Source organism: Vipera ursinii, assembly GCF_947247035.1.
Source record: "Vipera ursinii genome assembly, chromosome: 3".
NCBI lineage: Eukaryota > Metazoa > Chordata > Lepidosauria > Squamata > Viperidae > Vipera > Vipera ursinii.
Genome location: NC_139516.1, coordinates 97,690,827 through 97,716,902, shown reverse-complemented (window position 1 = coordinate 97,716,902; position 26,076 = coordinate 97,690,827).

The window sequence follows — 26,076 nt, the reverse complement described above, 5'->3', positions numbered from 1 at the left end:
GAGCACAGAGTTGCCAGTTGCAACTGGTAATAGTAAAGTGACTACCTGAATTTTTCCAATAAATTTTCATAAAAGCCTGGGACTCTCATTCCTGCACTGCCTCCATTCAAGTCAGAAGACCACACTTGGGATACTGCATCCAGTTTTGGTCATCACCATATAAAAAGATGCTGAGACTAGAAAGAGTGCAGAGAAGGCAACAATGATGATTAGGGGGCAGGAAGCTAAAACATATGAAGAACATTTGCTAGAATTGTGTATGTCTAGTTTAATGAAAAGAAAGACAAGGGGGTGACATGAATGCACTATTCTAATATATCAGGGGTTACCATAAAGAAGAGATAGTTGAGCTATTCTCCAAAGTATCTAAAGGCAGGAGAAGAAACAATGGATGGAACTAATGAAGGAGAGAAGCAACCTAGAATTAAGGAGAAATTGCCTGACAGTTAAAACAATTAATCAGTGGAATAATTTACCTCTAGAAGTTCTGGGTGCTCCAATATTGTTTTTTGTTTTGTTTTGTTTTTTAAAAAAGAAATTGAACAGCCATTTGTCTGATATGGTGAGCAGAGAGTTGGACTAGAAGACCTCCAAGATCCCTTCCAACTCTTTATTATAATGTTCTAAATGCCTAGTATTTGTGTTCAAGTATATAACTGCTTCCCATGTCACACCATTTTGAGCAGAGGCAAAGAACAGCAGCATCTAGTTGGATAATAGGACAAACAGAAAAAGATGCTGATGACTGGCAGCTGCTTAATGAAGGGAAGAGAAGCCTTCCATCAAAAGAATAGGAATGAGCAGCAGTTACACACAGGGATTTTTTTTCTCATAGAACGCTCATAACGGAGTTCCGGCTCCTTTTTTGAATGGAACCATGCAGGGTAGGCAAGGCAGGTTGTATAACGTGTGAGTTCCGGCACCTTTTTCTTTTACAAAAAAAGCACTGGTTACACAATTTGAGAATGGATGAACAGCAAAAGTGTATATTCTACTTCTCTATGCTTCAGAAATGTAAATACAGTCTCATTCCAGGACCTCAATGGATAAAATGTGAGTCCAATTAATTTTGAACTGGTTTTGTGCTGGATATTTGGGAGAATGAATTAATTGAAATGGGATTTCTTTATTTAATAATGATTGATCACATGGGAACTAATGATGGATGAGCATAATTAACTAAAGGGGAATGGATCTGTAATAAGATCAAGATCAGTGGGTGGTAAATTCACACTGAATAAATGAAAGCAAAGGCTGCAACAGATTAAGGCCAGGGGAATGAGTAGAGCAAGGGAAGAAAAGGAGGGTTTCAGATATGGGTTGAAAGAAACATTATCTTTGAGAAATATGGGTAGGGGAAACCAGGAATACAAATTTCTCAGACACCAATTAATCCAATCTTCTTAAATATTTTTTTCCAAGTTTTTGTCTGTTTAATCCTCAAAACTAGCAGAAATGATAGCAAAATCATGGTTAATACTGCTAATTACAGATGTACCTAAAAGTGATGGTTTACAGGGTGCTGTGAACAGGAAGAGTCCAGGAATATTCCCTTTGGTGTCTTTCAATCTCAGTAGCCTATCTGACCTTTTAGATTCTTGTAATTAAACTAATCCAAAGTAAAAGAATCTGGCATGGTGTCAAAGTATTAGTCTTTGTAACATCATCAATATAAGAGACATAGACATTCTTTTTTAAAAAAATAGTGGGTAACTACAACTCAATGTTTTGTTTAGAATGTGGCCTCCTTGATGTGGGGAGTAGAGGTAACAGAAATTATGCAGGAGTGGCAACCTTATCTATAAACTTATCAAATTCCAGTGTGAGAAATGGATGTGTTGGAACTGATTGCATTCATCAACCTTGTTAGTTGGGGGAATATGCACACTGAATAGACATGGCCCACCCTACCCATGCAATGCAGACCACCTCTCATCAACTACTTTTAATGGATCTGATATAATGAGAAGAAAAAGCTGAGTCTCAAAAGTAATATTTTTCTGCCACAGTCTCCTTTGAGATTACACTAGCACCATTATTGTTGGCCTACCAGAAGCATTTAAAGATGGAGGCTATCATAGAGCAGGCATGTCAAACTCGCAATGTCACATGATGTCGTGACAATGGGCTGGGCACGGTTTCAGTATGATGCATCTGGCCTGTGGGCCGGCAGTTTGAAATGCCTGTCATAGAGGACTTTCAGGAATGAATGTCCCCCACACCTTATCCTTAGTTTTATTTTATATATATGTGTGTGTGTGTATATATATATATATATATATATATATATATATATATATATATATATATATATATATATATATATATATATATATATATGTGTGTGTGTGTGTGTGTGTGTGTGTGTGTGTGTGTGTGTGTGGTTTGTTCAGTTATGGTTATGGTTTGTTTTATTTATATTCTAACTAGCCTCTAAAAGCAAAAAGCAGTGTTAATAGCACTCCCTCCTCAACAATGCTGTATGGTCAGTTGGGTTAAAAGAAACTGATCAGCTCAAAGTCAGCTATCAAGCTTCTGTTGATGAAGGTGAGTTTGAATCTGGACTTCCCAGTCAACATCGTACTGCAGATTGAATTTTTCTCTATGTTCTTATTACCTTCTCCCACTAAATGCCATTTTACAGAGATTTTTTTAAAAGAAAAGAAAAGATACTTGTAGTACAGAGACAAAAAGAAGAAAATATTATATGTGTATAGTTGCTGATTCTTTATTTATTTACTTTTTAACATTTCCAAGCATGCTTCAGCCAGACTAACACACCTGGGCTGCAAAATGTTAAATGATCATCATTAGGTAACAGTAAAGATACAAAAAACCATATTTGCCTCCATCTAATGTTCATCTGAGGTTTTGCTGCCCAGTTCAGGTAACCCTAATTCAAGATCTACACTTAGTAATAGTAGTAAAAAATGTCTTAATGTGCCTAGGAAATGAAAGAAATGATTTATAGCAATATTTGTAGCAAGAGTTTAAACAATGAAAAAACTTTCAAATTGACAGAAAAACTTATTTTCCCTTAAGTTGGATCTTTCTTTTCCAAGTTTTTTTTAAAAAATGGTTTTAGTCTCCTGAATGTGCATCATATGGATTTTATAGACAGAATTTTGGAATTGTCAGGCTTATAAGTAAATGCCTTGTCAGTTTGGGTTAGAACTCTTAGCTGATTAAAGAGAGGATTATAATTATTTGTCACTTTTAGTTTGAGGAAGCAATTATTCATAAGCTTCTAATGAAAATATATCATTAGAACAAAACTCATTGAATTAAATTAAATTAAATTATCTTGGCAAATTCTGGTTTAATTATTTTTACAGAGAGCAACCTTTAAAAATATTTTGATAAACTCAGAGTGATTTTTATTTAAAAAAACACAGAAGTGTTTCACTTCCTATATATCACGTTCATTGGCTTTTACCCCAGACTTATCAATCATTATCAGGACTTACTCCTTATGACCTGAATGAGAAAAACATATTACCAGACATTTGAAAGACCATATGCTACCATTAAGATTCAAACAACATCCATCAAAATATCACTGAGCTGAACAAAAATAGAAACTTACATTCTTGAAGTAATATCCTGGGAAAAGATCAGCTTCCTAAAAATAGAGAAGCAGCAGCAAAAATGAGAAACCAAGGACAGGTTTAAGATGGTTTATTATTCATTCTGGTTCCACAGGAAATCCTAGGAGAAGTAATTTTATAAATGGGTTCTGAGTTTCTTAGAGAAAATCCTTAATCCTTCCCAAAGAACATGAAAGTAAAATTGGTTGATTTTCTGTGTGTTCTGGGTTTTTTTTTCTTCTTCCCCCAAGATAAATAAACTGTGATGGAAAAGGTCTTATCACAGCCATATAAGAAGAGAGGTGTTCAGACAAGTAAAGATAGTGGATATGATCACATGATCAAAGCCCCACACTGTTTTAAACACAGATTGTATATGTTACATACATAAAGAAAGACTGAGGTTTCAATCACGTTTGTACCTGCTACATTACATTTTTTTACTTCATCCCATCTTCATCCCAGATACTCTCATTGGAATTCATGTAGTTTATACGGCAACAATATGGAATTAGTTTGCCCATTCTTCTTCTGAGGTGTTTTTTGTTTGTTTGTTTGCTTGCTTGCTTGCTTGTTTTAACCTCCCAGTCTAGCCCACAGTCCTGAGATTTGGACTCCGACTGGGCAGAGTCTGACGGTGAGGACATGGACGGTGTTGGTGATGTTATCTAGGAGGAGTTTGATCCTGTGACTCTGGAAGATGTGGACAGGATCATGGGGAAGCTGAGCTCCACCACATGTTTATTGGACGCGTGCCCCTCCTGGCTGGTCTATGCGGCTCAGGAGGGGACACGAGGCTGGCTTCAGGCAGTGATAACTGCTTCTTTGAGTGAGGGTAGTTTTCCCACCGCCTTGAAGGAGGCAGTGGTGAGACCCCTCCTCAAGAAGCCTGCCCTGGACCCAGCTGTTTTAAATAACTATCGTCCGGTCTCCAACCTTTGCTTTCTTGCGAAGGTTGAGAGCGTGGTGGTGCATCAGCTCCCTTTGTTCCTGGAGGAAGCTGATTATCTGGACCCGTACCAATCGGGCTTCAGGCCCTGGTACAGAACGGAGACGGCATTGGTCGCGCTGGTGAATGATCTCTGGTGGGCTCGGGACAGGGGTTGCTCCTCTGTCCTAGTCCTGTTAGACCTCTCAGCGGCTTTCGATATCATCGACCATGGTATCTTACTGCAGCGTCTCAGGGGGTTGGGAGTGGGAGGTACTGTCTTGCAGTGGTTCTCCTCCTACATCCTGGGACGTTTGCAGTCAGTGTTGGCAGAAGGGCAGAGGTCGACCTCGAGGCCTCTCATTTGTGGAGTTCCTCAGGGGTCGGTCCTCTCGCCTCTCCTGTTCAACATCTATATGAAGCCACTGGGCGACATCACTCGTGGTTTTGGGGTTGGGTATCATCAGTATGCTGATGATACCCAGCTTTTCATCTCCACCCCAAACTACCCCAGTGATGCCCTCGATGTGATGTCCCATTGCCTGGAGGCAGTTTGGGTGTGGATGGGGAGGAACAGGCTTCAGCTCAATCTCAACAAGACTGAGTGGTTGTGCATGTCAGCATCTCAGGAAATTCAGATTATTCCACCTCTAACTATGGGGGGTGAGCTATTACCCCCCCGTAGATAGGGCTCGCAACTTGGGTGTCCTCCTAGATTCACAGGTGTCTTTGGAAGATCATATAGGAACTGTGACTAGGGGAGACTTTGCCCAGGTTCGCCTGGTGTGCCAGTTGCAGCCCTATCTGGACCGGGATGCCTTGTGTACAGTCACTCACGCACTCGTGACCTCTCATTTAGACTACTGCAATGCTCTCTACATGGGGCTGCCCTTGAGGACCATGCGGAGGCTTCAGCTGGTACAGAATGCAGCCACACGAGTGGTGTTGGGGGTTTCCCGATACTCCCATGTAACACCTCTACTCCGTGAGCTGCATTGTCTTCCGGTTGTCCTCTGGGTGAGATTCAAGGTGCTGGTGATGATCTATAAAGCCCTAAATGGCATGGGTCCGGATTACTTACGGGAGTACCTGCTGCCGGCATCAACTTCCCTTCATCCAGTGCACTCCCACAGAGAGGGCCTCCTCAGGGTACCGTCAGTCAGAGAGTGTCGACTGGTGACCCCCAGGGGGAGGGCGTTCTCTGTGGGCACGCCAGACCTTTGGAACCGTTTACCAGTTGAGCTCCGGATGGCTCCTGACCTTCAGTCCTTCCGCCGTGACCTAAAAACTTATTTATTTGAACAAGCCAGCCTGGTCTGATGGGTTTGGGGAATTTTAATATTAATTTTAATTAATTTTACTGTAATTGGGCTTTAATATTTAATTCTATCTTAACTTTTGTACACTGTATTTTTATTGTATTTATTGCCCTGTACACCGCCCTGAGTCCTTTGGGAGAAGGGCGGTATAGAAATTAAATTATTATTATTATTATTATTATTATTATTATTATTATTATTATTATTATTATTATTATTATTATTATTATTATTATTATTATGTGGATGGACAAGAATGCTTGTTATTTTGAAATCTTCTTATATGAAGAATGGATGCAGGACTTGGGTTTGGCTAGTCTAAAGAAAAGAAGAAACAGGGGCAACCACCAAGAAGAGGGTGAAACTACTCTTCATCAGAAGGCAAGACAAGAAACAATGGTTGGAAACTAACTAAAGAGAGAAGCAACCTGGATTTAAGGAGAAACTTCCTAACAGTGAGGTTGCCTTCAGAAATCATGGGTGCTGGAGGTTTTTAAGAAGAAACTACACAGTTACTTGTCTGAAATGGTATAGGTTCTCCTGCTTGAGTGGGGGGTGGTGGACTAGAAGACCTCCAAGGTATCTTCCTATTCTATTCTGTTCTGTTCTGTTCTGTTCTTATATGCTCTGGTATTAATTTGCTAGTTTTATAAACACAGATACATATTTGTATGATATGCATTAGCGACCTTTCAGAGCTTCTTCCAGCTTCCAAGATGGGTACTCAGGCCTCTCTAAATGTATTGGATTAAGCTATGAATATTCTTCAAAACTGATTATGCTGAAAGTTATAGCTTGGCAACATCTGGCAGATCAGAAGTAGATCAACCCTGAACTATGCTGGCATTGCTTTGCAGCTACTATTTCAACTCCTGTCTTGTGGAAAGTAGAGCCTTGCATTTTAGTTCTACAGAAAGCAGTGCTATGTTCCTGCCTATCCTAGTATTTCTTCAGCATTATCTCCCACTGATGTGCCATTTAAATATTAAACATCTAGACTGAAATATTAAACATTTGATTCTTCTGTTAATAGTGTTATGCTGGACAAAGTGAAAATAGAGCCAAAGTGATCGATGGCTTAATGTAACCATGTGGTCAGTAAACAGGATGAGAAACATTAGAATTCTTTTTAAATCCAATACAACAAAAATTATTACAATCAAAAACCAGCATAAAATGATATAAAACAAAAAGAAAAAAAAATAATAGGAAGAGGAAGGGCAAGCATATAAACCTTATCAAAATATAGTTGGTCCATCATAGTAGATACTATGTAGAAGGTACGACAAAGCTGCCATATAGGAGCTGAAGCCTATAAAAATATGCAATAGACAAAAAACAAACCTAAATAGAAACACAATAAATAATATGGATAAATCTAGCACCTCAATGTATTTGTTTCTTCCATGCAGTCATGTCTAATTTTTGGACAAGTCCCAGTAGTTTTCTTAGAAAGGTCATTCAGGAATTGTTTGCCACCATCTCCTTCCTAGGGCTGGGAGAGAGTAACTGGTGCAAGGTCAGTTATTGATTTGCTGACTTTGTGCCTAAAATGGGATAAGAACTCACAGTCTCCAGGTATCTATCCTGATGATTTAACTACTACATCAAACTAGCTCTCATTATAAAATCTATATCAAACAAATTAAACAAATTAAACAATACATTTAAAACACATGGACAAAACTGGAAGAGAAAAAGAGTTATTGCTAGTGTTTTGTAGGAATTAGCATCTTACAGATTTTACATGCTACCACGTGACATGGAACTCTTGGCAGGCAATAGAAAGATGTATAAAAATATCTAAAGTGATCATGAACATCTACTCGCAGTTATGTAATATAGGCATACACTTAAACACACACAAACACAAGTACACTCCCTCTCACAACTACCTTTCCCCTACCAACAGGTTACAAGCTCTCTTTCTTTCACCTAATACTACCATCCTCTGGCTTACTTTACTTTTACTTTGCTTTACCCTTATTTTAAATCACTTTCTCTAAAATATAACTTCTAAATGCCATTTTCCTTAGATAACACATTTTGTCCTGGAGAAGTTCCAAAACTGGAAGGGACACTGCCCTTGCATTTCAGCTGGTTTAGCAAAAAAAGAAAAAAGAAAAAACAGTTCATACTAAATGAACAATTTTTGGGTTCATCTCTGTTTTCATTTTGATATGACAAAGGTCTCTGCTTTACACTTTAATTTGATCTCTCAAAAAGTTTCTGTCACACACAGTAATAAAAAAGGGATGAGAAAACTCTTTTTTTTTTCAAAATCTGTTTGAAGATTGTGACAATCTTTTTCTAAGGTATGGCCATGGGGAATTTCTAGCACTCTGATCAAGCATGGTCCACAGAGACTCCACACCTGACCTGCCACTACCTTAGAAAGCTCACCCCTCTCCAATGACCTATTTCCTCTTCAAAGCTCCAACTCATCTCTCTTTTTTTATTATGGTTCTCAGAGAACACCTCCCCAGAGTCCTATTAAATGTCACAACAGCGATCCTCAAACAAGGGCAATCATTTTCAGGGGACATTAAACAAGTCTTAAAGCAGATTTTTTGTTTTTTAAGTTTCTCAATATGAAACTTGTTTGCTCCATGCACCAGCCTTGCATTTTCATAAGTAACAAAGCTTGTTCAGCAAATATTACAATAACATTTCCAGTACAATCAAACTTCATAAAAGCAGCCATCCACATTTCAGCTTCAGTAATTTGCCAATTACTCTTGGCAATTCCAATAATTAAGGTTGATGTTTGCCTTCCTGAATCTTTTTCTAAAGAAATAATTATCACTTAGTTCATCTTAGCAATGCTTTCTGAAACTAATTTCTAGATTCTATTTAAGGTATCCAGCAAGGAGTGTCAATCTGGATCTCCCTTTCTGTTTTGACCTTATTGTTGAAGTGTCATAAAAATAGCAAACTCTGATTTTTAGAAGAATCCCCTTCCTTCCTTAAAATCAACAATTCTCTTTTGGGAGGTAGATAGTCCTATTTGACAAAAAAATCCTGAGTAAAATGTTCATTCTACTGCCTTTAGCAGGTTCTTTTTAAAAAGATTAAACCAGAAAAAGTGCCTGGACTAGATAGATTATCAGGTTCCTATTATAAATGCTTTATAGTCTTGCAAAACACTATAAATTTTATTTTAGAGAGAGAAAAGATGCCAGGGAGACTTGGAATATCACAAATATAGCAATAATAATTAAAGAAGGACAGGATTTGACTTTGATGAGAAATTATAGGCCAATATCGCTAATTAATATTGATTATAAAATGTTTACAATGATCCTAGAACAATTGTAAAATAATTTTACAATAATTTATTCATGAAGATCAATTAGGGCTCCCCTCCCCCCAAAATTAAAAGATAATGTTACAACTGTGTTGGATATTTTAGAATTTCTTAAACAACACAATGAAAAACAAATTGCATTTTTTTTAGATGGAGAAAAAGCTTTTGATAGTTTAAATTGCACTCTTTTATTTAAAATTTGGAAGATAGATATTTTGGATAAAAGTTTATAAAATGGATAAAATTGATATATTCTTTTTTATTAAAGAGTTTTACAAAAACAAGATTTTACAATATATCCCCAAATCCTCCCCACCCCAAACCCGCCCACTTCCCCCCCCCACTTCCCAGAGCTAAATACAGGATTATAGTTATAATAATCATATTCTAAATAAAAATTGTGCGTAATATACAATTAACCAAATTCTTAATGTGCTTTAACTCCCCTTTAACATAAATACATACAAAGTACCAACACTAAGATCAATAACAATATCCCTCTAAAATCTACTCATAAGCTAAATGAAACTTTTTAGTCCCATATTTATTCTGAATATAATCTATCCATCTCCTACAAACTGAAATATATCTTTCCTGTGAATGATCTTTCAAGTAAGCAGAAATCTTATACATTTCTGCAAGATTCGAAACTTTAAACACCCATTCTTCTATAGTAGGCAAACTATCCTTCTTCCAATATTGTCCCACCAGTAACCGTGCTGCTGTTATCATATTCAACATCAAATTGGTTTCTTTAACATCACAATCTACAACAATACCCAATAAAAACAATTGCGGAGAAAACTTTATCTTTCTCTTAAAAATCTTTTGAATGTTCCACCAAATTTTAATCCAAAAAGCTTTTATATTTCTACAAGTCCACCACATATGAAAATAGGTGGCTTCTAAACTACCACATCTCCAACATTTAGACTGTAAGTTAGGATACATGTTAGACAACTTCTTGGGATCCAGATGCCATCTATAAAACATTTTATAAAAATTTTCTCTTAAGTTTTGAGCCTGAGTAAATTTGACATTTCTGACCCAAATTATCTCCCAAGGGTCCAGCGAAACTGGTTCCTGAATATTTTGTGCCTACTTTATCATACAATCTTTAACTAATTCCGTTTCCGAATCCAATTCAATTAAAGCATTATATATCCTCTTTATATGTACACAATTTAAGTCTCTAATTTGTTTTACTAAATTTTGATCTATAATTGTGATGCCAACCTTTTGATCTAACTTCCACCTAGCTTTCAATTGGGTATATTGAAACCAAGAGCGACTTATGTTTTCTTGTCTTAACTTATCTAATGATTTAAGTTGCCAATCATTCCCTTCCAATCTAAGTAATTCCTTATAAGAAACCATATCCAAACTCACTCCCATAGATACGCCCTCTATCGCATGTCCAGGAATTCCCCAAATTGGTATTTTATAATTTAACTTATAATAATACTTTTTCCAGACACACAATAAAGCACTTCTAAGCCCTGTCCACATTCTTATCGAAAAGCAAATATGCATGCCATCCATATACCAAATACCAACCCTCAAGATGAAGTATTCTCTTATTAGTTAAATTAAGCCAATCACTAACCCACGTCAAGGCAACCGCATCATAATACAATTTCAAATTCAGCGCCTTAAGTCCCCCTCTTTCCCTAGCATCTTTTAAAATCTTAAATTTAACTCTTGGTTTTTCTCCGCCCAAATAAATTTATTAATACCCTTCTGCCATTGATCAAGATTGGCATCCTTTTTCAATATAGGTATCATTTGAAACAAAAAGAGAAACTTTGGCAGAACATTCATTTTAACAACTGCAATTCTTCCCAATAAAGTTAATTGTAATTTTTTCCAATTATTTAAATCCCTTTGTACCTTCAACCATAGTGTTTCATAATTATTCTTATACAATTTTACATTTGAAGCTGCAATATATACTCCTAAATATTTAACCTTTTTCACTATTTCAAAACCTGTTAATTTCAATAACATATCCCTTTCACTCATAGATAAATTCTTAGATAATATCTTAGTCTTATTACTATTCACCTTGAACCCAGAAACCTTACCATACTGAGTTATAATTTCCATCAAATCTATAACCGACTGTAACGGTTGAGATACTGTCACAACCAAGTCGTCAGCAAAAGCTCTCAATCTATAATCATTCTGTTTTATTTTAATTCCCTTTATCATAGAAGACTCTCGAATTTTAATTAATAAAATCTCTAATGTTAAAACAAACAATAATGGTGATATATTCTTTATAAAACACACTAATAATTGCTAATGGAGATAAAACTAAACCATGTGGGATACAAAAAGGAACAAGACAGACTTATCCATTGTGTTTTCTTATTATTTTAGTTTTAGAAACACTGAATAGAGTCATAAGAGAATACAAAAAGTTTAGGGCATTAATATTAAAAAAGAGATTTACAAACTAAAAGCTTTTGCAGATGAACTGGTATTGGTTTTAGAAGATCCTTTAAAATATTAATTGAACTATTAATTGGAAAATTAGAAGAATTTGGTGCATCAGCAGATTTTAAGATTAGCAAACATGTTTACAAAGATGTTGAGAAAGATATAAAAGATCAAATGGAACTGATGAATAAAATGAGTTGTAAGGTTGAAAAGACAATGAAGTACTTGGCTATTCATATGACAAATATGAATTGTGTGTTATTTCAAAATAATTATGTTAAGACTTGAAATGAAATTAGAAAAGAGGTGTTAAGATAGGAGAAAACACAATTGTCATTGTTGGGGAGAATTTCTGTGGGTCCTGACAGTACCACACATCTACTGTCAGGACCCACTTCAAACCCACATCTTAAGAAAGCAGAATTCTTGGAAACAATCTCTTCCAACAGGAACTTTTATTAAGAGTAGTTGATAGCAGGTATAATAGACAGGATCTGAGATTTCCCATTCAGAATGATAGGTTAAGGTATCTCCAAGTAAGACCCAACCCCATAGTCCATTCAGTCAGTGTGGGATGACCAATCCCCAGGTGTTAGGTCCATCGTGGGAAAAGGGGAGATAACAAATAAACCAGGCATGGAGGTTACATTCTTTATTCCTTCCCTTGTTCTAGCTGACAGTTTAGGGAGATAAGGTCAGGGAGAGATATAGCGCAGAGAAACAAAATTTTACATTATAGCAGATGGAGAAAGCAAAGGTAATAAAAGCAAAAGGTTACATTGTAGCGGATGAAGCAAAGGCAATAAACCCGTGAGCACATCCCCCCTCCCCCTCGGGGGTATGGCAGAATCCAGGGAAAGGTCATATTTGCTTTTGGGTTAGAGGGAATAGATAGATAGATAGATAGATAGATAGATAGATAGATAGATAGATAGATAGATAGATAGATAATGAAATGAAATGAAATGAAATGAAATGAAATGAAATGAAATGAAATGAAATGAAATGGGAATGGATTCTAACAGAACGTGAGATTTCACTGGCATGAGCATTAACATTTAACAAGGCTAAAGTTAATGTTGAATTGAACAATCATTCTGTTAAACGTGCCATACTTACAGTAGTATATGAAACAGATATAAACCTAGCATGTGCCTGAAAGTACTTTTGTGTCTTTTACCACAAGAACCTTTTATAGATGGAAAATAATAGATAAACAGAAACGGCCAACTTATTGTGAGATACTAGAATTTTATCAAGGTGACTGTAAAATAAAATCAAGAAAACAACAGGTGGCAGAGAGATACAGTTGTCAGTTGATGTCTTATTTATAATTGTTAGGAAGATTTAAAGCACAGAAAAGAGTTTATGGTTTTGAACATAATAAGATTGAGTCTGGAATAGAATTGTCTAAAAATGGTGAACATATTATTGCTATTATTGAAATTTGAAACAGAAGAACAGGTGAAAGAATATGTGGTAAATGGGCAAAAATAATTGTAATATAGAAATCGAACAATGGGGAAATATGTGGTTGAAAGGATTAAAATTTACATTATGTTATAGTCCTAAAGTATTTATCAAATGAGGTATCATTGGTGCATGTCACTGGAAAAAAAATATCTAGAACATAAACAGATACTTGTGTTGGGAATATAATCAACATGAAGGAACAATTTACTATATTTGTTGTAAGTATAAAAAAGCTATTGGAGTCAATTATGTATAATAACAGAGAAGATTTTAAGAATATACTGTACAGTTGAAAGCAGATATATTTTTTTTATTTTGGGTAAAAAGTAAAAAGATAAATGTTTTCCCTGCCCAGTTGTGTCCAACTCCTAGGGGGTGGTGTTCAAGTCTGTTTTATAGCTGAGGGAGCCAAAGTTGTTCAAAGATACTTCCATAGTCATGTGACCAGCATGAATATATCCCGAGGCACACAGAATGCTGCTACCTTTCCACCAAAATAGTACCTATTTACCTACTTACATTTGCATGCTTATAAACTGCTTGGTTGGGAGGAACTGTAGCAAAAATGGGAGTTCACTCATTACATGGCACCTGAGACTCAAATTGTTAACCATCCAGTCAACAGCCCAGCATAGTAATCATTAGGCCACTGCACTCACTCTTATTTTGGGATTGATGGATAAACAGTTGGGGGAAAATAGAACTTTCTGTTTATGTCAACTGAATCAAAACTGTCATATGCCCAAAGAATTGATTTTATCTGCATAGAGAAATGGTTGATGAAGATGGCAGAACTTGCTGAGATAGCCAAACTGACAGCTATCATTGGAGAAATGACTTTGTCTAAATTTAATGCTGATTGGAAATCCTTATAAACCTTCTGTGTGAATCAGAACATGAAATTATGATGTATGGTTATAACTGGTGTAAATATCAATTCTTTATTCTTTTTTCTGCACTTTTGACTTTGTTTCTTTTCTTGTTTCCTTGTTTCCTTTTCTCTTCATTCTACATATTAATGCTTCTAAGTCTTTATCTTTCATCTTGAAATTTGAATAGAGTTATATATGTATAAAAGAAGCAAACAGATGCTTTGGGGAGTCACTCAAATTTCCATGATTGCCTGAAGTGTGAATGCAAACACACTTTGCAGTTCTACATCATTCAGTAGTTCACTGAAAAAAGAATGAAAGCTGGACAGTAGGAGTAGCCTTTGATTCCATTACTTGGAGATTTATGCTTTGATTTTCCTTCCTTCTTTCCTTCCTTTTTGAAAAGTTTGTGGGACATTTTGATGAGGCTATGCCTGCAACAGTTGTTGAGCTTCCATCTAAATCAACACCAATTTTCTTGGACTATATTAAAGACATTTTAAAAAATATATTAATCTTTTAATGGAAAAATTGCTCACTTTTTCTCTTAGAATTTTCACCATTTCCAAAATTTCTAAGAACTATTACCTAATATTATCAGCATTAAGACTGAAGGAACATTGTACTCTTACAGAGAGTAAAAATGTGGGGGAATAGCCAGGTTCCTGATTCAGACAAGGAGACTTTTTTCCCATACTCACTGTAAGATAAAATGGGAAAGAGTTGTCAGTTTAGATGCATTCCTACACTGAAGAACCAATAGTAGCTAGGCTTTATTTTAAAATTCATTCTTTACAACTAGTGCTATTTTGTTAAAACATGCATTTTTATTCATTTATTCCTTATTGCATATACTACTGGATAAGCCCATGTGCAAATAATCCAAATCTTGATTTTTTAAAAATCAAAATACCATGAAAAATTTGCCTCGTCTATGGATAAGACAGTTTTCAAAATGTTTGTATTTTTCAATTTTCACATCTGGTTATTTCTGGGTAATATATGGATTATCTATTTTTTCACATTGTTTGGTTAAAAATAGGATAGTTTAAGTGTGGATGGGCTTCTACAAGAGAATATGCAGGGTACACAGGTAGTTGAGAAATGTAATAAACCCATCCACAGATAAACAGAATCCAATTTGGGGGATATATTTTAGCACTTAAAATTTTCAGTTTATTCACATGTACATGGTAGATGTACAGTCCTTTACTTAGAACTATTCATTAAGCGATCATTCAAAGTTACAATGATGTTGAACAGAGACTTACAATCCATGCCTGAAGTTATAGACATTGCAATGCCCCCTACAGTTACATAACCAAAATTAGAGGGCTTGCATTGCATCACTACAGGTGCATTTCAACTACCCCACTCACCCATCTATCTCTCTCCATCTATGCCATTTTTTACCCCTGCTGCCCTGTGCTTCATTACCCCCAGGTGACCTTCATCATCTTCTTGCTCCCATGCTGACAAAACATGCCCAGCTGAGCTTTAGGGCAACAATAAAAGGGGAAAAAAGAGAAGCCCCTGAGCTGTAATGCAACAAAGCATCCCTTTGCAAAGAGTTCCTGGATGGGGATGACTTTGCATTGTAGAAGAGAACACAAAAACACAACAAACAAAACAGCCAAGATGTCTCTTTACAAAAACTTCCTTGGTGCAAACAGAGTTCTTGAGTTGGAAAAATAGTACCAAAAGCAGCCCCTGAACTGCCGCACACTGTGAAGCTTAAACCCAGCCTATTCCAGCATCTGGGCTAGGCATGTCTCATTAGCCATGGAAGCAAGAAGATGGTGAAGGCCAATTGGGCTGGTGGAGCACAGGGAGGCTGGATGGTGAGAGTGACTGGGACTGAGCTGAGTGGCATCAGAGCATAGCAAGAAGCCTCAGAGCTGCTTGCCATTCCATAAGTCAAGGAGTAGGGCAGTCAAAAGGACAGAGATGCTGAGGAGATAGATGGAGAGGTTAGACAGTCTCATATCTTATTGAGTCTTAGGCCTGGAATGGCTTGGATTGGAATGAGTTATCAGCAAAAGACTGGTAAAATTCACTTAGCAATGGCAACATGGATTGCCAGGATTGTGATTGCTAAGCATGTGCACTTAGGGACCAAAGTTCCAGTCCAATTGTGGTCATAAATCAAGGACTACCTTCATATTCCACTTTTCATTTGGGAGCTCAAAGCGGTATACCATATATAGTGCACCTCCCATTTCCCCCCAAACAACAAGAAACCTGTAAGGTAGGTTGGACTGAGAGGGATCGACCCAGTGAACTGAGAATGGACAGCCTGGATCTACCCAGTCCTACTCCAACCATTTAACCACTAAATCACACTGGTGCTTATAGTGGAGTTGCATTTTTAAAATCTGCATTGGAGACATTAAGTGGTCTCAGTGCATCTAATGTCAGACAATAGTAGACTTGCCTATTGAAGTCAGAGTTGTAGCACGTTTGGGGTGAATAATTCACATAGGCTTTTCATAACTGAATTGCACACATCATGCTTGTTTTTAGGGATATATTGTAGCTTGGGAATTACAGCCTTAATTTATCCACTATATTAATAGATCTGGTGTCTTCCTATTTGGCATATCCTATTCACGCTTCTGATTTTAAAAACCACCTTAAACCACTTACATTTAAAACATATGGAAGCTATTCATTGATCTACAGTGGGTACCATATGTTAGGGACCCAATCTTGAAAAACCTTTCTTATGCTTCCCTCTTCACTAGTCAATCTGTGTACTGTTGTTCTTTCTTCAAAAGTGCATACAGCAGATAAAGATGAGGAGTTTTTTCCTTGCCAATGCTACTTTCAACCATCCTAAGGCATTCAAGATTAGATTATCAGGATTCTGAGAGGCAAGCAGATCTAGGGCAAGTCCTAACCATTGGAAAGCTTTCTCTCTTGCTTTCCCTCTGCAATATTGGATGGGAAATATAAAAAAGTTCCTTTGGCTGAAAGGTTTTGCTCCTGTGATTCTGAAGAAGACAAAACTACATGGCTCCTTTATGGAGCCATCCAAACCAGATTCATACTTATTCTGATTAGTAGATATACTAATACAGAGGTCCCCAACCTTTTGGGCATCAGGGACCAGTTCTGTGGAGACAGGTTTTTCTGCGGACAGAAGAGTGCATGGTTTTGTGTGTTGCCTGCATCTCATGGATGGGGCTTTGCTTATTTGTGTGGCCTTTTTGCTGACATGTAGTCGCCAGGTATTGGTCTATGGACCGGGGGTTGGGGACCCCTGTACTAATTGACTCTGATGGGACAATATCCTGCAATATATTCCGTATCAGAGTAATTTCCAAGAACAACCTTCCCTATGCCTAAGAGAAAAGTTTTTGATCAGTCTGTGTTACCTGTTCCAACATATGCCAGTGAAATATGGACACTAACCTCACATTTGATACAAAAACTATGAGTGGTGCAAAGAGCCATGGAAAGATACATTCTTGGCATTATAAAACAAGATAGAAAGTCCTGAACATGGATTAGAGAACAAACAAAAGTATACCATATCATCAAGAGAGTGAAAGAATGGAAATGGAAATGGGCTGGTCACATGCAAGAAGAACTGATGGCAGGTGGACCAACACAGTCATAGAATGGATCCCATTTGATAAAAAGCATCCATGAAAGAGACCTAAAACAAGTATTGCAGGCCCATTTGGCAAAAGAAAGCTTGAGACTGTATTGTTTGAAAACATGCAGAAGAGACCTTCATCCTGCAGTGGAGAGACAATGGCTAAAACAATGATGATGATTCCCCATAACTATAATTCATTTAAATTGTAGATATTACCACTTTGTTGTAATTTTAGATATCATAATATAATTTTAGTGTTTACCTTATAATTTACCTTATAATATAATTTAATATATATTAGATGTTAAATTATTTTATAAATGTATTTTGAATCTGTCTTAAATTTTATTTGTTTAGTATCTGTGCTGGCCTTTGATTGCAATAAATTGAATTGAATTGATTGATTGATTAGACTATCAGCATCTTTTTTGTTTATTTGTTTTTATCTGAATATGCTTAGATTGCTGAAAAGTACTTTATATTTATAACAGAAGATTCTGATAACGCCATTGCAACTACACTCCAGAAAAGATTTAAGTTATATGGTCAACAATATTAAATTAAGTAATATTAGGTTCCACTAATACAAACTGGATGTTCAGCACAAATATGAATTGTACTTCCAAAGTGTTCAGTTTTCTAAATTTGCACACAGTTTCCAGCCTTTTTTCCTTTATGCCTGTACTCCATAGCCCATTTATCATTTATCTAATGCATGCCCTACTCAGCCACATGATATATTGGATGACTTTCTCCAAACTTCAAAAATGTTTTTGAGATATCTTGGTAACGATTACTCTATATTTAAGAATGATGCAAAGACTGCAAAATAATGAATGTTTACAATTAAGTAGTAATAAATGCATTATTAATAACTAAAATCATTTTGGCAGTGATATACTTTGTGTATGTACACAAAACTAGAACTTTGGGCACAGAATGTAATTGATTAAATTCTATTTGAGTTTCTTCTCTTTCCTCCAAAATGTCAGTGGCAAAGACCTATTTATCTGCAAAATGGAGATCAAAATACCTTCTTTCCTAGCCTTGCCATATGTTCTCTTTACTAGAAATGACAGCTCCTCCAGCATAATGCAATTAAATGCCTTGAAATCAATGCAGTAGAGTAATTAAAGCAAGTTCACATCAAAAGCTTATCAAGAATCCCAGCCAGCATGAGGTCTAGTTTGACATGGAAAAATAGTTGCATCCATACTGCCTATGACAATGGGCTCTGTTTCCTAGTGATACCATTTTTAATTCTGAAATAAACTGCATTTCGACATACTTTCAATTCAGGTCCTCAGTCTTATAATAATATTAAAGAATTTCCACTGGATTCACTTGGTCTACGTTTTAGTCAAGGTGCAAATGTTGCTAGTCTTATCTATATAATGTTATTTAAAAAAATAAAAGGAAGAAAAAGAACTAATACAAATTAATATAAAGTGAAAAATGAGCCATGCCTCTTGCACTCCCAAGCATCTTAGGGGAGGCACCCTTCCCAACTCACGCAACCAACACTCTTTGCACACTGTCCCCAAACGGTGGGGCACTTCTCACACTCCCCAGCAGCCCCCATATATATATTTTTTTAAATTCCATTTATATCCCGCCCTTCTCCGAAGACTCAGGGCGGCTTACAAGCTTAGCAGTAGCCTTCATTCTATGTATATGCCTGCTTATTAGGGCTTTCACACACCCCCAAGCGGCATTATTACAAAGTCAGCTTAATTGCCCCCAACAACCTGGGTCCTCATTTTACCTACCTCGGAAGGATGGAAGGCTGAGTCAACCTTGAGCCTGGTGGGATGCGAACCTGCACTAATTGCAGGCAGCTGGTGTTACTTAAGGAGGCATTAGCCCACTGCTCCACCAAGTAGTACTTGACTGTATCGCCCCTTAGTGTGCCCTACCTGACTCATGCAGCACTTCTTCCACACGCCTATGGTATCCGTGCACTCTTCTTGACCTCTACCATCTCTGAGCACCTCTCCTGTACCCCTAGGGACCCTTCTCAATCTTTGTCACTTGGGTGCCCTGTCCAACAATCTCTGATGCACACCTGCATACCATTCACAACTCAAGCAGCACCTCTTCTGTACTCGCTCATGCCATTCCTGACCTGCACCCCTCTGTGCTCCTTTCCCACCAGGCAACAGCTACATTTGCCTTCTGGCCTTGGACTGGCAACTTCTTGCTGACTTTCTACGTGCATTTTTCCCACAAGCAAAGTAAATGGAGAAGCCAGCAGGAATTTGAGGAAGGAAGGAAGGAAGGAAGGAAGGAAGGAAGGAAGGAAGGAAGGAAGGAAGGAAGGAAGGAAGGAAGGAGATTATATGTATTCCATATTTTCAGCAGGGCAGATCTAACATTGTAATCTTTAAAATCCATATATCCATGCCACCATATATCCATGCCACCCAAATCATGTCCTTCTAACTCTGCAAGCTTTTTATTTCTCAGAAATACCCACTCTTCATTCCAAGCACCAGCAAGCCATGGGCTATTGCTTTTTAATTTTACTTTTTTAAAATAGGTATATGCTGGAGAATAGCAATCTTCATTTTTGCATGCTTTTAATTCTGTAGAAATTGATTAGATAAGAGCACTTGCCCCTTTCATTAAAGAATAATGTCCTCATTTGATACTGGGATCCTATGAAAGAACAAAGAACAATCAGATATATCAGATTCTTAGATGAACTGAAATATTTCTTTGGGCTTATACATGTGATGAATCATTTGATTGCAATACAAACAAATGTTTTCACTGCCCAATCTAACTATGACAACAATTTACATAATTCTCCCCAGCCCTCCTAAAAGAAAAAAACATGTCATAAAAAAGACAAAAGACAAAGCCTTGCTTTTTTTAATTTAGAAGTGAAAATGAACCCTGCCATAGAAAATCCTGCTAAATGTGAAGTGTGTGCAGTAACATGATTCCTGTGTGTGAAAAAACTTTTGGCAGCTGCAATTCATCGCAAACTGTGTAATGTTCATGGACCAAACATGATACGTAAAGGTGTCCTATGTCAATGGTGCCACATGTTTAAAGATGGACAAACTGAGGTGCACAATGAGGTAAGAAGTGGCCGCCCATCTGTAGTCAGCAGGACTCATGCAGGAAATTAACAAAAAGGTCTGTGAAGTCCATTAGTTCATGATATCTGCACTTTCTTTACACTTTCCCCAGTTAGAATTTGAGGGAAAACACAAGTTCTGTGCTTGTTGGGTAGCAAAACTCTGAGGAGCACAAAACACACCAAATGGGTTCACGATGCTATTACAGGGTGGCTTCATTCCCATGTGGGAGATTGTTTTGCAGAAGGAATTTCAAACCTTGTAAGATGTTATGACAAGTGTCTCAATTTAAATGGTGATTATGTCAAAAAGTAATGTAATGTTGTAGTTTTCTAATGTCTATAATAAAAGTTCTGTATCTGCGAGTGTCTGTCATTGATAATCAAATGGAGGTTTATTTCTGAATTGCCCTTGTACAAACTGGGTTTAGACTAAAAAGTAGTAAAAGCTTTCAAACAAACAATTATTGCTATTTGTTTATATATTACAATACTGTACATTTTCTCTCCTAATCTAATTCAATCAAAACAAAACAAAGATACTCAATTTGTTTTCACTTCCTACTAGAGGTAGAAGTAGAATCTTTATCTTTAAATGAAGTTGGCCATCAGTAGGTAATTAAAAGAACAAAGAAAAAATGATAGAAATTCTCTGCTTATATTAGCTGTTCTGTTAATTAAGAAATTATGAACTAGGAGCCCATCTGTAATTATTTATAAAATAGATTACATCAAGGTCTTGCTTTTTCTAGTTGGATGAATTATTATGAGCTTTAATTGGGCCCAGCACTGGATCTCAAACTGAAAATTAATTTTAACCTACTTTTATTATACACCATAATATAAATTAATTACTTTTGTGGCTGGTACATTGTGGAATGAAAAAGCATACTTTTCATTAACTGGGTCTAATTTATTGTAGTTTTTTGATACTAGGTTTCAGAAAGTGGACATACATTCTAATTAAACAGGTGACAATGAGCTCATTTTAATTTAGACACTTAACATGAATTTCTTTATAAGAACCTAGCATGAAAATCAAAGAAAACTTGAAGTCAATTTCTCTCGATCTTTTTCTTCAGTAGTTGAGCAAAAAAGCAAAACAAAAAAGCGCCCTCCCAAATGACTGCAGTACCAGCTTACATGTTTTAAATATTTATGTTATTTTAAAAAGTATATGTCTGTCTGTTCACATCTATCTATCTATCTATCTATCTATCTATCTATCTATCTATCTATCTATCTATCTATCTATCTATCTATCTATCTATCTATTGAAGGGTCAGATGAAAGAATGTACGTGCAGATGAGGTCCTAGGGATCCGAAGAAGGGTCATAGGTGGAGATAGGACCCAGGTGTGGTTGTGATTGACATGAGAGTGAGGAAGATGAATTGTGAAAGAAACATTTACTCTTAAACAACTTTTTCTTTAACAACTTTTTTTCTTTCTGCTCACTAAAGGATTTGCAGCACAAGCTTGCTAACAGTTGAGCAGTGTGAGGGGGGTTATGAGGAGTGGGGGGGGTGCAGGGACAATGAAGCAAGACAGATTCACAGATTCAACCACTTAGCCAAGATGTTGAGTCTTACTTACAAGAAAACCTAAAACCACATAGCTGGCACAGGAAACCAGAAACTTTGCAAGATACCCGTAACCTGAGGACGGCAATAGGTGTTGTGACATTTAGCTATTTTGCATAGGAAGCAAGCAAGCTTTAGGGGGCCGCAATCCAGGTAATCAATCAATATTATATCTTGTGCATGTATTATTGGGGGGATGGCTAAGGGGTGTATGTGAATCACCTTTCATAATAAAAACTGATGTAAAACGGGGGGCGGAGCCAACTGTCAGAGCGGGCGGCTGTGTGAACGGAGCTCTCTCCACGCACAACCTCTCACCCAGTGTTCGCGGGGGCTTTTCGGAGCTTCAGGAGGTCCTGTAGGGACATCCGAAGTTGCAGGCAGCCCGGAGAACCTTCATGAGCGGCAGTTCGTGTTGAAGATCCGGAGAAAGTCTGATGCGAGCGAACCGGGGAGAAGGAGGCCAGTAATGGCCGACATGAAGATCTGACAGAGGGACGGAGCTAGCACGTAAGCAGCGGGACAACGGTAGAGCGGAGCTGACGGAGAGTGTATCCGAATATTAAATAGGAAGCGCTTGTGAAAGAGGTACTGGTTCGAAGTGGGAGCCTCACGGAGAGGGAATAAGCGGCGATAGAAGTCTTGAGGGAGGCGTTTGGCAAAAACAGCAAGGGAAAGAAAGCCGAAGACTATATGACTGTATTCTAGCTGGAGAAAAGCTACAACAAGTCAAAGTCTGAGCTTTGGAGCCTTAGAGACTGAACTCTGGATTGTCGGGCGTGGAAAGCGATCAGCTTGGTCTAGTCTGGTCTATCCTGGTAAATTTTGAATTTGTGAACTTTTGAAACTTTTGAAATTCTACTCTACTTGTCACGGGCGGCCATTTGATATAGCAATTTAGTAACTGGAGGTTTGTTTAGTGGGACACCTACTGGTCTTTGACAGCAGAGGAAGACGGAAAAGGTGCCAATTTCTGCGCCGGAAACGGGGGGGGGGGAAAAAAAGAAGAAGAACGTGACTTTGATTATATTCATACTATAGAATTTTATTATATAAATTGCTTAGTTGGTAATAAGTATCTGGTGGTAACTGTTCTATATATATATGTTTTATATATCTTTTGTCATAGAGTTAAAAGGTTTATATAAGACTCAGGGTATTATACATTGATAAAACGCTGTTAAAATTGGGGAAACATGACAAGTATCTCGGGAGCAACTAAGCCTAGCGCTGGCAAAAAGGCAGCAGCACAGGGACAGGGGATGTCCTCAAGTCCCTCCAATCAGAAATCTATAGAGGATATGCTGCAAAGGGAAAGATCTAACTCGAATTCCTTTAAAGATTTACATGCCCTTTTGCAAAACCTACACGAGGCAATGGCCAAAAACCACGAGGAGATGAAGAGAGAAATAGGCCAAATAAGAAACGACACTGGTGAATTAAAGGGGAAAATCCAAGCGATAGATGATAAATTTGAAGGGATTCAACAGCAATTAGTCAAAAATGAACAAAGACTTCAAGATATGGAAGCTAGAATGGAAAAAGAGGAAAAGAGAGTAGAGGATTTAAATGAAACACTCCTTCAGGCTAATAAGGAATTAGAAACAACAGTCATTTTTCTGGAAGCAGAAAAGGCTGCTCATTATCTACGCTTCCAGAACGTTCAAGAAAAAAGAGGGGAAGATCTGTTGGTCATGATGGCAGAACTGATGGCAAAGGCACTCGGTGTAGGGAAGGAGGAAATGCTGGCGGAAATTGATGAAACATACAGGGTCCAAACTAATTATGCGAGAAGGCACAACCTCCCAAAAGAAGTACATGTAAGGTTAGTTAAAAAATCAATTCGGGATGAGCTTCTGCATAGATCTAGAGAGGAACCATTAGAATTTCGGGGCCAACCAATCACCATCCTTAAACAGATACCTAAAAGGATGAGGGATCTGAGACGCGGCTATCAATTCTTAACATCCAAACTAATAAGAGAAAATGTAAACTTTAGATGGCTAACTCCAGAGGGTATTCTTGTTACGTGGCAGGATAGAAGGCATAGACTGGACACGATAGAGAAGGCAGAAGATTTTTACAAACGCCACTTCCATAGCCAAGAGGAAGTAGATTTAGAAGATCAAGATGGAAGGGAGGTAAGAGAAAGAGATACAATACGTGTGGCAATGGATGGGAAGATCTTAGCTACAGAGGATAGAAGGAACAAATCCGGTGAGTTAACAGAGAAACATGGAACTAGAGACAAGGAAGAGAGAGAGCCCCGAATCACGAGATCCACAAAAACCAGAAATAAGTAAGATGAAGGGAGGTGAGTGTAGTATTATGTCTGTGAATATTAATGGATTGAATTCGCCAGTGAAAAGGCGGAAATTTTTTAATAGGCTTATTCACCAACAATTGGATATCGTGGCAATACAAGAAGTCCATATAAAGGAACAACAAAAATATTTGTTAGTACAACCAAAAATAGGGAACCTATTCGTTTCCTTAGACCGACACAAGAAAAAGAGAGGAGTGGCACTATATGTAAACCCAAAATTGACTGCAAAACTAATTTATAACGATAAAGAGGGTAGAATACTGATAGTCGAGGTTATAATAAATCACAGGAAGGTCATGATGGTAGAGATATATGCCCCAAACCATAACCAAGAACAATTTTTCAAAACACTTCACAATAAGATATGTAGCATTGATTATGAGGAGATTTGTTTAATAGGAGATTTTAATGCTATCCTAGATATAAATTTGGATTATATGGGAAAGACGCTTAGGAAAAAGAAGAGAAGAACTCTACCGAGATCTTTTCTTAACTTGGCTGAGGAACTAAATATCCAAGATGTCTGGAGGGAAAAAAATCGTAAGGCTAGACAATTTACATATTACTCCAACCGACATAACTCATGGTCTAGAATAGACATGGTGTGGATGACGAAAGAAATTAGTTCAGAAATAGATGAGGTACATATAGCGACAGGTACTTGGGCAGATCACAATCCTATTAAACTTATCTGGAAAGGTTCCAAAAAAATATCCAGATGGACGCTTCAAAGAGCAATTTTAAAAGAAGACGAATTCAAATCTAAGATGGAGAGAGAACTAAGTTTTTTCTTTAAGGAAAATAAAGCTATAGACACCTCAGTACAAAACAATTGGGATACAGCTAAGGCTGTGATGAGAGGGGTAGCGAGGGCATATATGGTATATAAAAATAAGGGGAAAAGACAACAACGGGAAAGATTAGAAGAGGAATATAAGAGCTTAGAAGTTACACTCCAACAAGATCCACAAAAAGAGAATATCAAGCAATCTATGGATCTGATTAAACACAAACTTAACATTCTAGACAAAGAGAAATTGGCACAACAATTGAGAAACACGAAACAAAATTTTTTTGAAAATGCAAATAAACCGGGCCGGTGGCTCGCATACAAATTGGGAAAACAAAAGGGGAAAAACTGGATTCACGAACTACGAGATGAGGAAGGGAGAATATTCCACCAGGAGGAAAAAAAAAAAATTATAGCCCAGGAATTTTATGAACGTTTATATAAAGAAGATAGCCAGGCAAGTGTGGAGAAAATGGAGGAATATTTTCAAAGAGCCAAACTACCTAAGGTCACAGAAGATACCAGAAATATGTTAAACGAGGAAATTCGACTATCTGAGGTGATAAAAGCTATTAATGCACAAAAGAATAATAAAGCATCGGGACCCGACGGTCTTCCATCAGAGATTTATAAAGAATTACAAAATATCCTAGCTCAACCCCTAGTGGAGGTATTTAACGCAGTATTAGAAGGCGCAAGGACGCCTAAATCTTGGCTAGAGGCAAACATAACCCTTATTCCGAAAGATAACACAGACCATA